Source organism: Bombina bombina, chromosome 2 (assembly GCF_027579735.1).
Source record: "Bombina bombina isolate aBomBom1 chromosome 2, aBomBom1.pri, whole genome shotgun sequence".
Taxonomy (NCBI): Eukaryota; Metazoa; Chordata; class Amphibia; order Anura; family Bombinatoridae; genus Bombina; species Bombina bombina.
This window is the reverse complement of record NC_069500.1, coordinates 1,312,993,839-1,313,009,973: the sequence shown is the minus strand read 5'-3', so window position 1 is coordinate 1,313,009,973 and position 16,135 is coordinate 1,312,993,839.

Here is a 16,135-nt window from a genome sequence, read left to right as displayed (position 1 = left end):
CATTGTTAAAGCGTGACACAGGTCCTTTCTTTTAAAGCTGGTGTAAAATATATAACTAATCAATGACTCCAGACTAGTCATCAGAAGCCATCCTGAAGTATGCCCACAGGCCAAAATATTTAATAGAGATGGCTCTAGAGTCATTCACTGGCTGTTCACACCTGTGAAGTAATCAGTAAGGTAATCTGCTAATCATTCTGAAGTCATCTCCCAGAATTATTTACTTTAGCTAATGACTTTACAAGCATGATGATGACGGATAATGTGCAAATGACTTCTAAATAGTTTGATGATCATCAAATGACTCCAGGATGGTCTCTAAAGTAATCCTGTTTGTTTTGGGATTATATAATATACATTATTGTGTTACAATATTGGTAGGGTAAAAAATAATAATAACAACAACAACTACAACAATAATATTTTGGTTATAATTTACACTATTTTAAAAATTGGAAATGGTTAAATATGATTTTGTGATAATATTAGCTCAGTGCTAATAACTCAAGAAAATCTGAATGTATATAAAAAACATCTTTATTTTGGACTAAAAATTAGCAGTAAAAGATTCTGGGGTTATACGATAGCTCATTGTTAGACATGAACTTAAAGGATCATTAAGAAAAAAAATTATTTGTTGTAACTGGAAGAAAGAATTTTAAAATGAATTAAAAGTTACTCAATGGCTTTTCCCGTGTTGAAAAAAAGCACAAAGTGTTATAGGGACATCGTAGTCACCTTTTTTTTTGCTTCAATGAAATAGAGCATTAAAATAAAAATAAAAAGGTAATTTGTCTTTCCCAAATAAGACAATATTTTCTTGTCACACTTGCAAATATATGTCCCTCTCCATCAGTAAAGCAGCGGTAGTTCTTATCAGCTGGTGACCTTTAGTAGGAAGCACAAAAACTACAGTTCTAGTTACATTTTTAATTTAAAGAGCTTTTACTTAACATTTTTTGGCATTCTATTATTTTGATATGCGTATGCTGCTTTTATATACATGATAGAACATGTTTAAGTACAATGTCTCTTTAATTGTTATCCTTATCAGGTGATGTGCAATGTATCCGATGAGATACTTGCTGTAAAAACATGTACTTTTTGTTATATGCTACATCCAAACAAAAAAAGCTTTAAAGTGACATGAAGGGACTTGTCTATGAATAGTTATATAAAATCATTCATATCATATATAAAACACCAAAATGGTATGAACTTTGTGATAGTATTCCGTTTGTGCCATTTTTAATGTAGGTTCTATGTTGTACAGTTCTTTGCCCAGCATACTGTGTTGATGTAGTACCTACGTCCAGTATGTAGATTTTTTACTTTTTTGGGTAATTTTACAATAATGTCCTAATTCTGTGAATAAAAAGCTAGTCAAAACTGTCATCCACTGAAAGCTCTTTTTATGCCTCCCTAATATATATATATATAGAAATGTGGGTAAGGCAATATAATTAGTGCTATTGTCACTGAATTTTATATGTGGCAGTGGGTGACTAATGAGTAGGAGAAAAACTGAAAATCAGCATTAGATTAATGCAAATAGGGTTCTAGAGAAGAGGGGAGAAAAATATGTAATAAAGTAAGTAGAATTGCAAAGTACATCAAAGATAAAAATCTAAATATATTTATATCATCTGCACAAGAAACAAGCCATTGGTAATGTCAGTATTTGTATTTATATTATTAGTATATGTATTTCAAAGGCAAAAAATAAATAAATCTAAAGTTTTTTGCAGAAATATTAAAAACCAATCCATAAACATCTAGGAATAATCTCAGTTAGTCTAATTCCCTAAAGGTGTTTAATATTCTGAAAATGTGTTTAGTTTGTTTGCCAAATATTTACTGGACCATTATAGTGATAATATGACATGCTCTAATTCGTTAGATTATGTAATTTTATCACTAGCCATACAGTAACTTGTAAAGGTGTTAAACACATAGTTAAAGTACTGCTTGGGATCTGGGCTGATCTGGGAAAAGGAACTGCCGCTGATTGAGTTTGCAAGTGATCATGAAGTGCTGTCTCACAAATGCAAATGGATGACTGTGTTTGCAGCATTGGTCAGATGAAGTGATGAATAAAGTTTTGTTGTGAAATTCCCTGTTATGGTGTAACAGAAATCGTTTACACAATTCCTATTCAGAATATACCGTGTATATATATATATATATATATATATATATAATGTGTGTAATAAGACTATAATGTGTGTTATTTCAATCATGTAAAAAATATCCATTCTAAGGCCTAGAAGTAATAACTTGCTCTCCCTATACTTTCATTGGTGAGCACAAAGTGGAAACTCTTGCTTTTATTACAAGTTCAGGATTAAGATAATGTAATTAACATTAAAGAGAAGAATTAATAAACATTAGAGAGAGTGAAGTGGCTTCTTAGTTTCAATGGTAGAAATTGCGCCATTTTACAAATCATGTTTTACATTATGAGAAAAGTTTAAAAGCCCACTATTGTAAACAGGAAAAGTCATGGACATTTTTTTTAATGCAAAATATTAATATCATGGTAATCTTAATTAACTAGAATTAAAAAAACAACATTTGTTTGCAATAAATGAAGTTAGAAAAAAAGTATAATGAACAATCTTATAGTAATCCACATACGATATGCACTGTATACCCCAAATTCCTCAGCTCAAATATATAAATATTTATTTTGTTTTGCTCTTATTTTGGAAGTGAAAGGGTCCATTTCAAACTGTTTAAATTGCTATTGTCATTTCAAACTGTACAATTGTATAGATGTTAACACTGAAAAGCCATTGTATTAGTGATTTGCATTTGTTTAATGTAAAACTGTTAGTTTTCTGGTAACTTCACAATGGGAAACATGCTTTACTTCCTACTCTGGTAAATTGCTTTTGAACGAAACGATGCCCTTGAGCAAAAAACTTTAAACGTTAAAAGGCAAAAAGTGAGCGTAGAGCAAACTTGTGCTCCATACTGCACTCCAATACCAGCGCTGCTTAAGTCAGCGGTGAGCTGGTTGTACGTGCTCGTGCATGATTTCCCAATAAACATCAATGGAGAGAGCTGGCTGAAAAAAAGTCTAACATCTGCAAAAAGCAGCGTAAAGCTCAGTAACGCAGCCCCATTGATTCCTATGGGGAAACAAAATTTATGTTTACACCTAACACCCTAACATGAACCCCGAGTCTAAACACCCCTAATCTTACACTTATTAACCCCTAATCTGCTGCCCCTGACATCGCCAACACCTACATTATATTTATTAACCCCTAATCTGCCGCTCCGGACATCGCCGCCACTATAATAAACATATTAACCCCTAAACCACCGCACTCCCGCAACGCAAACACTAGTTAAATAGTATTAACCCCTAATCTGCCGCCACCTACCTACATTTATTAACCCCTAATCTGCCGTCCCCAACGTCGCCGCCACTATACTAAATTTATTAACCCCTAAATCTAAGTCTAACCCTAACCCTAACACCCCCTAACTTAAATATAATTAAATTAAATCCAGATCAAACCTACTATTAATAACTAAATAATTCCTATGTAAAATAAATACTTACCTGTAAAATAAACTCTAAACTAGCTACACTATATGTAATATTTACATTGTAGCTAGCTTAGGGTTTATTTTTATTTTACAGGTAAGTTTGTATTTATTTTAACTAGGTAGACTAGTTAGTAAATAGTTAGTAACTATTTAATAACTACCTAGCTAAAATAAATACAAATTTACCTGTAAAATTAAACCTAACCTAAGTTACACTAACACCTAACACTACACTACAATTAGGATAGAAGTTCAATCCTATTGACTGATTGCATCAGCTAATAGGATTTTTTCAACCTTAATTCCGATTGGCTGATAGAATTCTATCAGCCAATAGGAATCTAAGGGATGCCATCTTGGATGACGTCACTTAAAGAGACAATCATTCTCGAAGAAGACTTCGTTAGAAGAGGATGCTCTGCACCGGATGTCTTGAAGATGGACTCGCTCCGCGCCGGATGGATGAAGATAGAAGATGCTGTCTGGTTGAAGACTTCTGCTCGTCTGGAGGACTACTTCTCCTGGCTTGGATGAAAACTTCTCCCGGCTTCGTTGAGGACTTCTTGCTGCTTTGTTGAGGACTTCTCCTGGCTTTGTTGAGGATGGATGTCGGCTCTTCAAAACTGGATCTTCAGGGGTTAGTGTTTTTTTAAGGGTTTATTGGGTGGGTTTCATTTTTAGGTTAGGATTGGGCCGCAATAGAGCTAAATGCCCTTTTAAGGGCAATGCCCATACAAATGCCCTTTTCAGGGCAATGGGGAGCTTAGGTTTTTTTAGTTAGGGTTTTATTTGGGGGGTTGGTTTTGTGGGTAGTGGGTTTTAATGTTGGGGGGGTTGTTTGTATTTTTTTTTACAGGTAAAAGATTTCTTTGGGGCAATGCCCCGCAAAAGGCCCTTTTAAGGGCTATTGGTAGTTTAGTTTAGGTTAGGTTTTTTTTTTTTGGGGGGGGGGGGCTTTTTTATTTTGATAGGGCTATTAGATTAGGTGTAATTAGTTTAAATATCTTGTAATTTGTTTTTTATTTTGTGTAATTTAGTGTGTTTTTTTTTTTTGTAATTTAGGTAATTGTATTTAATTTAGTTAAAGGGACACTGAACCCAAATTTTTTCTTTCATGATTCAGATAAAGCATGCAATTTTAAGCAACTTTCTAATTTACTCCTATTATCATTTTTTTCTTTGTTCTCTTGCTATCTTTATTTGAAAAAGAAGGCATATAAGCTAAGGAGCCAGCAAATTTTTGGTTCAGAACCATAGACAGCACTTTTTTATTGGTGCTGTCCAATCAACAAGGACAGCCCAGGTTGTTAAAAAAAATGGGCCGGCATCTAAACTTACATTCTTGCTTTCCAAATAAACATACCAAGAGAATGAAGAAATTTTGATAATAGGAGTACATTACAAAGTTGCTTAAAATTGCATGCTCTATCTGAATCACAAAAGAAAAAATTTGGGTTCAGTGTCCCTTTAATTGTAATTAATTTAGGTAATTTATTTAATTGTAGTGTAGTGTTAGGTGTTAGTGTAACTTAGGTTAGGTTTTATTTAGGTCCATTTGTATTTATTTTAACTAGGTAGTTAGTAAATAGTTAATAACTATTTACTAACTATTCTACCTAGTTAAAATAAATACAAACTTGCCTGTGAAATTAGATTAAAACCTAAGCTAGATACAATGTAACTATTAGTTATATTGTAGCTAGCTTAGGGTTTATTTTACAGGTAAGTATTTAGTTTTAAATAGGAATTATTTAATTATTAATTGTAGGTTTTATTTAGATTTATTTTAATTATATTTAAGTTAGGGGGTGTTAGGGTTAGGGTTAGACTTAGGTTGGGGGTGGCAGATTAGGGGTTAATAAATGTAGGTAGGTGGCGGCGATGTTAGGGTCAGCAGATTAGGGGTTAATAATATTTAACTAGTGTTTACTATCCGGGAGTGCAGTGGTTTAGGGGTTAATATGTTTATTATAGTGGCGGCGATGTCGGGAGCGATCGATTAGGGGTTAATATTTTTATTTTAGTATTTGCGATGTGGGAGGGCCTCGGTTTAGGGGTTAATAGGTAGTTTATGGGTGTTAGTGTACTTTTTAGCACTATTATTATGAGTTTTATGCTGCAGCTCTGTAGTGTAAAACTCATAACTACTGACTTTAGAATGCGTTATGAATCTTGCGGGATAGGCTGTACCGCTCACTTTTTGTACTACAAAAAAAAACATGTAATACCGGCGCTATGGAAGTCCCATTGAAAAAAGACTATACGAATTGCGTGAGTTGATTTGCGGTAAGGCCAAAAAAGTGTGCGGGACAGCTGTACCTATAAGACTCGTAATAGCAGCGGTAGTAAAAAAACAGCAAAAATAGAAAGAAGGGCGAGTCGGGGCCACAGGCTTAAGAGTTTAAAAGGTAAATTTTATTGCCATACAAGGTTAAAATTGAAAAATCACAGCACTAAACATAACAGGTCAGATCTGAGACAGCAGCGGTCTGACATGTTTCAGCTTACTGCCTTAATCATAGACCGTGCCGTCTCAGATGCACAGCCTCCTTAAATTTACAAATCACAGTGACGTGTAATGTCTTTGTTTAACTCCTTAATTACCAGCTTACACATATATGAATATTTTAATCCAATAGAGAAAGAAGATTCAGATACTTTGATACTACAAAACGTTACTTAACAATAAATATATAAAGTTACTTTATACACATGGATAATAATGTTGGATGATACAATTTATCTATTATGGTAAAGTTTGATCTATTGTATAATAGATTTATCAAAACATTGCTAAAAGTTATACAGCCAAATTCTAAGTGTTATATAGCTAAGGGGTGTCATTCTTTGTGTTTAACATCATGACAATTTAAAGAGAAGTTATCTCAATGTATCCTATTATATTATTTTTATGTATTCCTGAGCTATTTCCCCACTAAATGAATTGAGGCTTCCTCATTATAGCATTAGCAATCTTCAGGGAACTTTAATCCCATTTTATTTCGGTAAACTTATAGCTAGATAATGTTGGTAACATATTATCTCTATGCACTTAATATCTATTGTCGGTATGTGAAGAAGACAATAAGGAAAGGGATACAATACAGTGAGCTGTAAATCTTGCCGATCTTTAGTAAGGCCACTGACAGTGTATAGTTTATAACAAGAACAGAATAAGCATATATGTCAAAAGCTTAGTGCTCATTCTGATTATCATCCTAGGTGTAAGATATATAAAGAAATTTTCAAAAAGAAGGACTAGGAAATAACTATATTATGTCCTTGTGACAAATGCCAATAGAATTATCTCCAGCAATTTATAAGATCTGTATGTATATTTAGGCCCCTAGGGGCCCTTGTTTCCAATTTAAAGATCCAAAATGCCTCGCGCATGCGAAGCAGTTTGTCTCTATCACCCCCTCTGTTGGGGACTCTAACCCATTCAATAATTTGCCACACTAAATTGTTAGTACTACTATTGTGACAAAATTTAAAGTGTCTCGCCACTTGTGAGTCCGGATCTTCAGATTTAATGTCATAGATATGTTCTTTTATCCGCTCTCTAGCTTCCCTTGTAGTAAGACCAACGTACTGCTTTAAACATTCTTGGCAGGTCACAAGGTACACTACATATGTGCTGCGACAATTTATGCATGCATCAATAGTAAACACCCTTTGAGTGTGTGTTGATTGAAAAGTTTTACCCGTTAAAGTGTAAGAGCAAGCTTTGCATCTAGTAGCACCACATCTATAGTGGCCCTTGCATTCCAGCCAGCTTGTAACTCTTTGCGGATTTGTTTTGATTTCACTTGGGGCCAGAATATTACCCAAGGTCTTATTTTTCCTTGGGATGCATTTACATCCTTTTTGTACTATCTCATAGAGATCTCCATCTCCTTTAAGGATCGGTAGATATTCATGAATAATGTTTGCAATCTGATCAAATTGCTTGCTATAATTTGTTACGAAGGTTGGTGTATTGCTCATCTCTTTATCTTTGTGAGCTCTATTTGTATAGAGCATCAGGTCTCTATCCATTCTAGATACTATATTATATGCCTTAGTGATTTGCTTCCTAGAAAATCCTCTCTGTACAAACCTCTCCTTAAAATCTTTAGCCAAATTATGGTATTCTGACACCGAAGAGCAATTCCTTCGTAGACGGTTGAATTCTCCTTTAAGTATGCCAAAACTTGTATGCTTAGGGTGCATACTTTTAGCATGCAGGATGCTATTACCTGCAATCTGTTTCCTGTGTAGTTTAGTAACTACTTTACTACCTTCACTAGAGAGTGTAAGGTCCAAATATTCAATACTTGTTTTACTCACATTACTCGTTAAGCTCAGACCAACATCGTTATTATTGAGGTCTTCCACAAATTCAGTGCCTTCCTCAGATGATCCCCGCCATATTAGGAGGAGATCATCTATAAATCTCCGATACATCACAATATTTCCCCTCTGGCGGCAGTCCCCTCCATATATATGGGATAGCTCCCACCACCCCATATATAAATTTGCAAAAGAGGGGGCAAAAGTAGCCCCCATAGCTGTACCTCTCTTATGAGCCTTAACGCTGCTTTTTTACTCATAACGCAAGACTCGTAATCTAGCCGCATGTTTACTAACCTGACTATTTTACCTAGTTCAGAAATCTTCAAAATGTGGCCTGTTAGGGAAGCCTGAGGACAGGTTTGAAAACCAGTGATCTAGACCTAAATGTATTTGAATTATTATTATTAAAAATATAATATATATATAAAATATTCATTAACAGATAATAAACAATGCTGTTATTACTTGAAATGAATCTGTATTTTACACATATTTAAAGGGACAGTCAAGTCAAAATCAAACTTTCATGATTTGATTCAGAAAGGGTATGCAATTTTATACATGTTTTCAGTGTATTTTTATCATCAAATTTGCTGTGTTCTCTTATGTATTTGTTGAAATCTAATCCTAGGTAGGCTCATAAACTGATTTCTAAGCCGTTGAAGGCCGCGTCTTATCTCAGTGCATTTTGGTAGTTTTCACAGTTAGAGAGTGCTAGTTCATGTGCGCTATATAAATAACATTGTGCTCACTCCATTGGCGTTATTTATGAGTCAGCACTGATTGGCTAAAATGCAAGTGTGTCAAAACGACTGAGATAAGGGGGGTGCAGATGCTTAAATACAAGGTAATCACAGAGGTAAAAAGTGAATTAATATAACTGTTAGTTATGCAAAACTGGGGAATGGGTAATAAAGGAATTATCTATCTTTTTAAACAATAAACATTTTCAGGTAGACTGTCCCTTTAAAGATTTATTTTCCAAAGGCATAAGTTACGTTTTAATAGAAGTAGTTTTGAATATTTTTTTTTCCATTCCGTTTCTATTACTTCTTCCATTTGATAGTCTTCATTCAGCATTTGTTCCTCAATAGGCCGTTCATTAATGCCAGTTTCAATGCTGTTTTAAACTGCTTTGTTATGTAGTAAAATACAGAAAGTTTTATCTAGTGCCTAGGATTGTATTTAGCACCTTCAGTACCGGCTGCTTGAGAAATCTTTCTACAGCTGCAGACCAATAAGATTTTTAAAATTTTGCTATATACCCATTCGGGCTTACATGCAAATACGAATGGCAGTTTAGAAGCAGCGGTCTTAAGGTGGCGGACTGCAATCATCCCGATCTAATTGGCTAATTGGCCGCAAATGTGCATGGGCCGCATTGCACAAGCATTTCACAAGAAATGTGTGTGCAATGTTAAATGCTGACAGTGTATGCTGTTGTCATTTAGCAATGTCAGACGGACATGGTTCGCTATAGCAAATCATGTCCGCCCGACATTTGGTCAATTGACCCCATTGTATTAAAAAAAGGAAAAAAAGTTGTAATAAATAATGTCCCATTTATCCTGGCCACAGCAGATAGATAACAACAATATATTTGTTTTCTTAATCCTATGGCTAGCCAATAAATAGACAACATATCATAGGTACATATTTCCTAAAGGAAAAAGGGTAAAGAAGGGTAAATAAGAATGCCCCAGGTCCCTTGAGCAAATCGATACTAAATAAGTATATGTTTTCTTAACACCATGGCTAGAAGACCTCATATTTGCAGTGCCATACCTCTACATATGCCTTGTGTAAACTACCCCATATATACTATTTAACACAAGTATTTTGTAAAGGGCCACAACTTAAGGAATTTAAAAGGTCTTCATACAGGAAAAGATGGGTTATCATCTGGTCTTAGATCTGCTGTAGGCATCATTCCTGGAATGATTGGGTGCAAGGGCTGTGAATCTGATTTGGGTTCTAATGTGCTGCTTTGGGTCTTCTGACAGCAGATACATAAAGGGAGCAGAGATATGGTTTGAGCTTCACTCTCTTGTATTAGGACCTCATGGTATCTGGAACATGGTAACTATTTAATCCAAAATAGCACTGTGTTGTTAAAAAAATTACCAAAATACATTATTTTAAAATTCTTATTTTATTTTACTCAATCAAAGGTTCTCTTTGCTCTGCTACTGTGTCATTGGCACAGATGGTTTTGCATGATGTCCATCAAGGCTTACTTTTTCAGCACCCATCTTCTTTCTTAAAGGGACAGTCAACACCAGAATTTTTGTTGTTTAAAAAGATAGATAATCCCTTTATTACCCATTCCCCAGTTTAGCATAACCAACACTGCTTTATTAATATAATTTTTTCCTCTGTGATTACCTTGTATCTAAACCTCTGCAAACCTTATTTCAGTTGTTTTGAAAGACTTGCATTTTAGCCAATCAGTGCTTACTTCTAGGTAACTTCACGTGCGTGAGCTCAATGTTATCTATATGACACACATTAACTAATGCCCTCTAGTGGTGAAAAACTGTCAAAATGCATTCAAATAAGAGGTGGCCTTCAAGGTCTACCTAGGTTTAGCTTTCAATTAAGAATGCTAAGAAAACAAAGCGAAATTGGTGATAAAAGTAAATTGAAAAGTTGTTTAAAATGACATGCCCTATTTGAATCATGAAAGTTTATTTTGGACTTGACTGTACCTTTAAAGTAATTGATACTCGCTGAGTGCAAATAACAGTTTTAAAAGGGTCAGTAAATATTTTTTACTTTTGTGTGAAAAATTACACTTGTCCTAGACTCTTAGAGATGCCAAAAAGTAAACTCTAAGGTTTTCAAATGCTCCAAATTTCCTAAACCACCCTTTTGATTTGCAGAATTTTAAAAAAATGCGTGCTCAGAACCATGAAAGTTTGACCTTTTTACCTCTGGGAAGTGTCTCTTTCTGTACAAGAGGATATGAGGGTTACGAGGTTACAACTATTTTACTACTTAAAGGGACATTAAACACTAAGGCCTAGATTTAGAGTTTGGCGGTAGCCGTGAAAACCAGCGTTAGAGGCTCCTAACGCTGGTTTTAGGCTACCGCCGGTATTTGGAGTCAGTCAGGAAAGGGTCTAACGCTCACTTTGCAGCCGCGACTTTTCCATACCGCAGATCCCCTTACGTCAATTGCCTATCCTATCTTTTCAATGGGATCTTTCTAACTCCGGTATTTAGAGTCGTGTCTGAAGTCTAACTACAAAACTCCAGCCGCAGAAAAAAGTCAGTAGTTAAGAGCTTTCTGGGCTAACGCCGGTTTATAAAGCTCATAACTACTGTGTTCTAAAGTACACTAACACCCATAAACTACCTATGTACCCCTAAACCGAGGTCCCCCCACATCGGCGCCACTCGATTAAAATTTTTTAACCCCTAATCTGCCGACCGCCACCTACGTTATCCTTATGTACCCCTAATCTGCTGCCCCTAACACCGCCGACCCCTATATTATATTTATTAACCCCTAATCTGCCCCCCACAACGTCGCCTCCACCTGCCTACACTTATTAACCCCTAATCTGCTGAGCGGATCTCACCGCTACTATAATAAAGTTATTAACCCCTAATCCGCCTCACTCCCGCCTCAATAACCCTATAATAAATAGTATTAACCCCTAATCTGCCCTCCCTAACATCGCCGACACCTAACTTCATTTATTAACCCCTAATCTGCCGACTGAATCTCGCCGCTACTGTAATAAATGGATTAACCCCTAAAGCTAAGTCTAACCCTAACACTAACACCCCCCTAAGTTAAATATAATTTAAATCTAACGAAATAAATTAACTCTTATTAAATAAATTATTCCTATTTAAAGCTAAATACTTACCTGTAAAATAAACCCTAATATAGCTACAATATAAATTATAATTATATTATAGCTATTTTAGGATTTATATTTATTTGACAGGTAACTTTGTATTTATTTTAACCAGGTACAATAGCTATTAAATAGTTAAGAACTATTTAATAGCTAAAATAGTTAAAATAATTACAAAATTACCTGTAAAATAAATCCTAACCTAAGTTACAATTAAACCTAACACTACACTATCAATAAATTAATTAAATAAAATACCTACAATTACCTACAATTAAATCTAACACTACACTATCAATAAATAAATTAAATACAATTCCTACAAATAAATACAATTAAATAAACTAACTAAAGTACAAAAAATAAAAAAGAACTAAGCTACAAAAAATAAAAAAATATTTACAAACATTAGAAAAAAATTACAACAATTTTAAACTAATTACTCGTACTCTAAGCCCCCTAATAAAATAACAAAGACCCCCAAAATAAAAAAATGCCCTACCCTATTCTAAATTACAAAAGTTCAAAGCTCTTTTACCTTACCAGCCCTGAACAGGGCCCTTTGCGGGGCATGCCCCAAAGAATTCAGCTCTTTTGCCTGTAAAAAAAACACATACAATACCCCCCCCCCAACATTACAACCCACCACCCACATACCCCTAATCTAACCCAAATCCCCCTTAAATAAACCTAACACTAAGCCCCTGAAGATCTTCCTACCTTATCTTCACCCTGCCAGGTTCACCGATCCGTCCTCGGAAGTCTTGATCCAAGCCTCGGAAGTGTTGATCCAAGCCCAAGCGGGGGGCTGAAGAGTGACGTCCATCCTCGGGCTGAAGTCTGGATCCAAGCGGCGGCTGAAGAAATCCATCATCGGGATGAAGTCGGAAGTCCATCATCGGGATGAAGTCTTCTATCAAGCCGCATCTTCAATCTTCTTTCTTCCGGAGCGACGCGGAGCCATCTTCTTCCCAGCGGACGCGGATCCAACCTCTTCAAGCGACGCCTACTAGCCGAATGACGGTTCCTTTAAGGGACGTCATCCAAGATGGCATCCCTCGAATTCTGATTGGCTGATAGGATTCTATCAGTCAATCGGAATTAAGGTAGGAAAATTCTGATTGGCTGATGGAATCAGCCAATCAGAATCAAGTTCAATCCGATTGGCTGATCCAATCAGCCAATCAGATTGAGCTCGCATTCTATTGGCTGTTCCGATCAGCAAATAGAATGCAAGCTCAATCTGATTGGCTGATCCAATCAGCCAATCGGATTGAACTTGAATCTGATTGGCTGATTCCATCAGCCAATCAGAATTTTCCTACCTTAATTCTGATTGGCTGATAGAATCCTATCAGCCAATCGGAATTCGAGGGACGCCATCTTGGATGACGTCCCTTAAAGGAACCGTCATCCGGCTAGTAGGTGTCGCTTGAAGAGGTTGGATCCGCGTCCGCTGGGAAGAAGATGGCTCCGCTCCGCTCCGGAAGAAAGAAGATTGAAGATGCGGCTTGATAGAAGACTTCATCCCGATGATGGACTTCCGACTTCATCCCGATGATGGATTTCTTCAGCCGCCGCTTGGATCCAGACTTCAGCCCAAGGATGGACGTCACTCTTCAGCCCCCCGCTTGGGCTTGAATCAACACTTCCGAGGCTTGGATCAAGACTTCCGAGGACGGATTGGTGAACCTGGCAGGGTGAAGATAAGGTAGGAAGATCTTCAGGGGCTTAGTGTTAGGTTTATTTAAGGGGGGTTTGGGTTAGATTAGGGGTATGTGGGTAATGGGTTGTAATGTTGGGGGGGGGTATTGTATGTGTTTTTTTTACAGGCAAAAGAGCTGAATTCTTTGGGGCATGCCCCGCAAAGGGCCCTGTTCAGGGCTGGTAAGGTAAAAGAGCTTTGAACTTTTGTAATTTAGAATAGGGTAGGGCATTTTTTTTATTTTGGGGGTCTTTGTTATTTTATTAGGGGGCTTAGAGTAGGTGTAATTAGTTTAAAATTGTTGTAATTTTTTTCTAATGTTTGTAAATATTTTTTTATTTTTTGTAACTTAGTTCTTTTTTATTTTTTGTACTTTAGTTAGTTTATTTAATTGTATTTATTTGTAGGAATTGTATTTAATTTATTTATTGATAGTATAGTGTTAGATTTAATTGTAGGTAATTGTAGGTATTTTATTTAATTAATTTATTGATAGTGTAGTGTTAGGTTTAATTGTAACTTAGGTTAGGATTTATTTTACAGGTAATTTTGTAATTATTTTAAATATTTTAGCTATTAAATAGTTCTTAACTATTTAATAGCTATTGTACCTGGTTAAAATAAATACAAAGTTACCTGTAAAATAAATATAAATCCTAAAATAGCTATAATATAATTATAATTTATATTGTAGCTATATTAGGGTTTATTTTACTGGTAAGTATTTAGCTTTAAATAGGAATAATTTATTTAATAAGAGTTAATTTATTTCTTTAGATTTAAATTATATTTAATTTAGGGGGGTGTTAGTGTTAGGGTTAGACTTAGCTTTAGGGGTTAATCCATTTATTACAGTAGCGGCGAGATTCGGTCGGCAGATTAGGGTTTAATAATTGAAGTTAGGTGTCGGCGATGTTAGGGAGGGCAGATTAGGGGTTAATACTATTTATTATAGGGTTATTGAGGCGGGAGTGAGGCGGATTAGGGGTTAATAACTTTATTATAGTAGCTGTGAGATCCGCTCGGCAGATTAGGGGTTAATAAGTGTAGGCAGGTGGAGGCGACGTTGTGGGGGGCAGATTAGGGGTTAATAAATATAATATAGGGGTCGGCGGTGTTAGGGGCAGCAGATTAGGGGTACATAGGGATAATGTAAGTAGCGGCGGCTTACGGAGCGGCAGATTAGGGGTTAAAAATAATATGCAGGGGTCAGCGATAGCGGGGGCGGCAGATTAGGGGTTAATAAGTGTAAGGTTAGGGGTGTTTAGACTCGGGGTACATGTTAGAGTGTTAGGTGCAGACGTAGGAAGTGTTTCCCCATAGCAAACAATGGGGCTGCGTTAGGAGCTGAACGCGGCTTTTTTGCAGGTGTTAGGTTTTTTTTCAGCTCAAACAGCCCCATTGTTTCCTATGGGGGAATCGTGCATGAGCACGTTTTTGAAGCTGGCCGCGACCGTAAGCAACTCTAGTATCGAGAGTTGAAGTTGCGTTAAATATGCTCTACGCTCCTTTTTTGGAGCCTAACGCAGCCATTCTGTGAACTCTCAATACCAGAGTTATTTAAAAGGTGCGGCCAGAAAAAAGCCAGCGTTAGCTACGCGGGTCGTTACCGACAAAACTCTAAATCTAGCCATATATAAATGCTAGATAGAATGATGCATTCAAAGAAAAGATTAGTCCATGAATAACATGTAGATGTATTTTTTAAAGTTTCATTAGTTGTTTAAAAAGTGACAAAATAAGTGTAAAGTTTGTGTCTATAAAACACTGGGAGCTGCCATGTTGTAACTTGTGTTACCTTCTCTGCTGTGGCCAATTAGGGACAGTTATAAATAGGTCACTAGAGTGTGCAGCCAATTGTTGTGCTGGATTTAACAGTGTTCTGCACTTCCATTTCTAACAGGAACTGAACAGCTCACAATTTCAGAATGGAATTACAGGCAAAGAGGACAAAATAAATAATGAAAGTATATTGCAGAGTTGTTTTATTATATACAATGTATCATTTTATATTACCATCTCAAAGTGTTTAATGTCCCTTTAAATCTGTTGCATGTGCCATCACTTCTGAATATGAAGAAGGAAAATATTAGTATGGAAAAAACACTCATATTTTCCTATATTTTTTCAATTATAAACCGGATACTGTAAAATTTGATATATTGCAGTGTTTTTATTAACTAGATACTTGTTTTTGTCTCTACAGTCTCTTATACAGTTTTTACCTTTAAATCGTCAAAAATCACTCAGGAACCTGAGCAGCTACATTTGGAGGAGGGCGAGACTGCCCATATAACTTGCTATTGGGATGATAGCAATGATGCTCAGCAGGTCAGAGTTGAGTGGATACGAACCAATGATTCACATTCAGAAAAAAACAATGAAAGTATTTTTGCATCTATTTTGTGGACTACAAATAAACAGCAGGAGGTTGTACAGAACACTTGTGATAAATGTAATTATAGTTTAACAAAGGACAAAGCAAACTTACAGATTCACTCTGTCAACAAAGAAGATAATGGAACGTACATTTGTGTAATCAATATTGAAAAACCAGGTCTCCAGAAACTGCAAGGAAGAGGTACACACGTTATATTGCTAGAAAAGGGTGAGTTGCAAACATACATAAAGCAAGTCCAACAAACTTGTTCTACATTATCTCTAT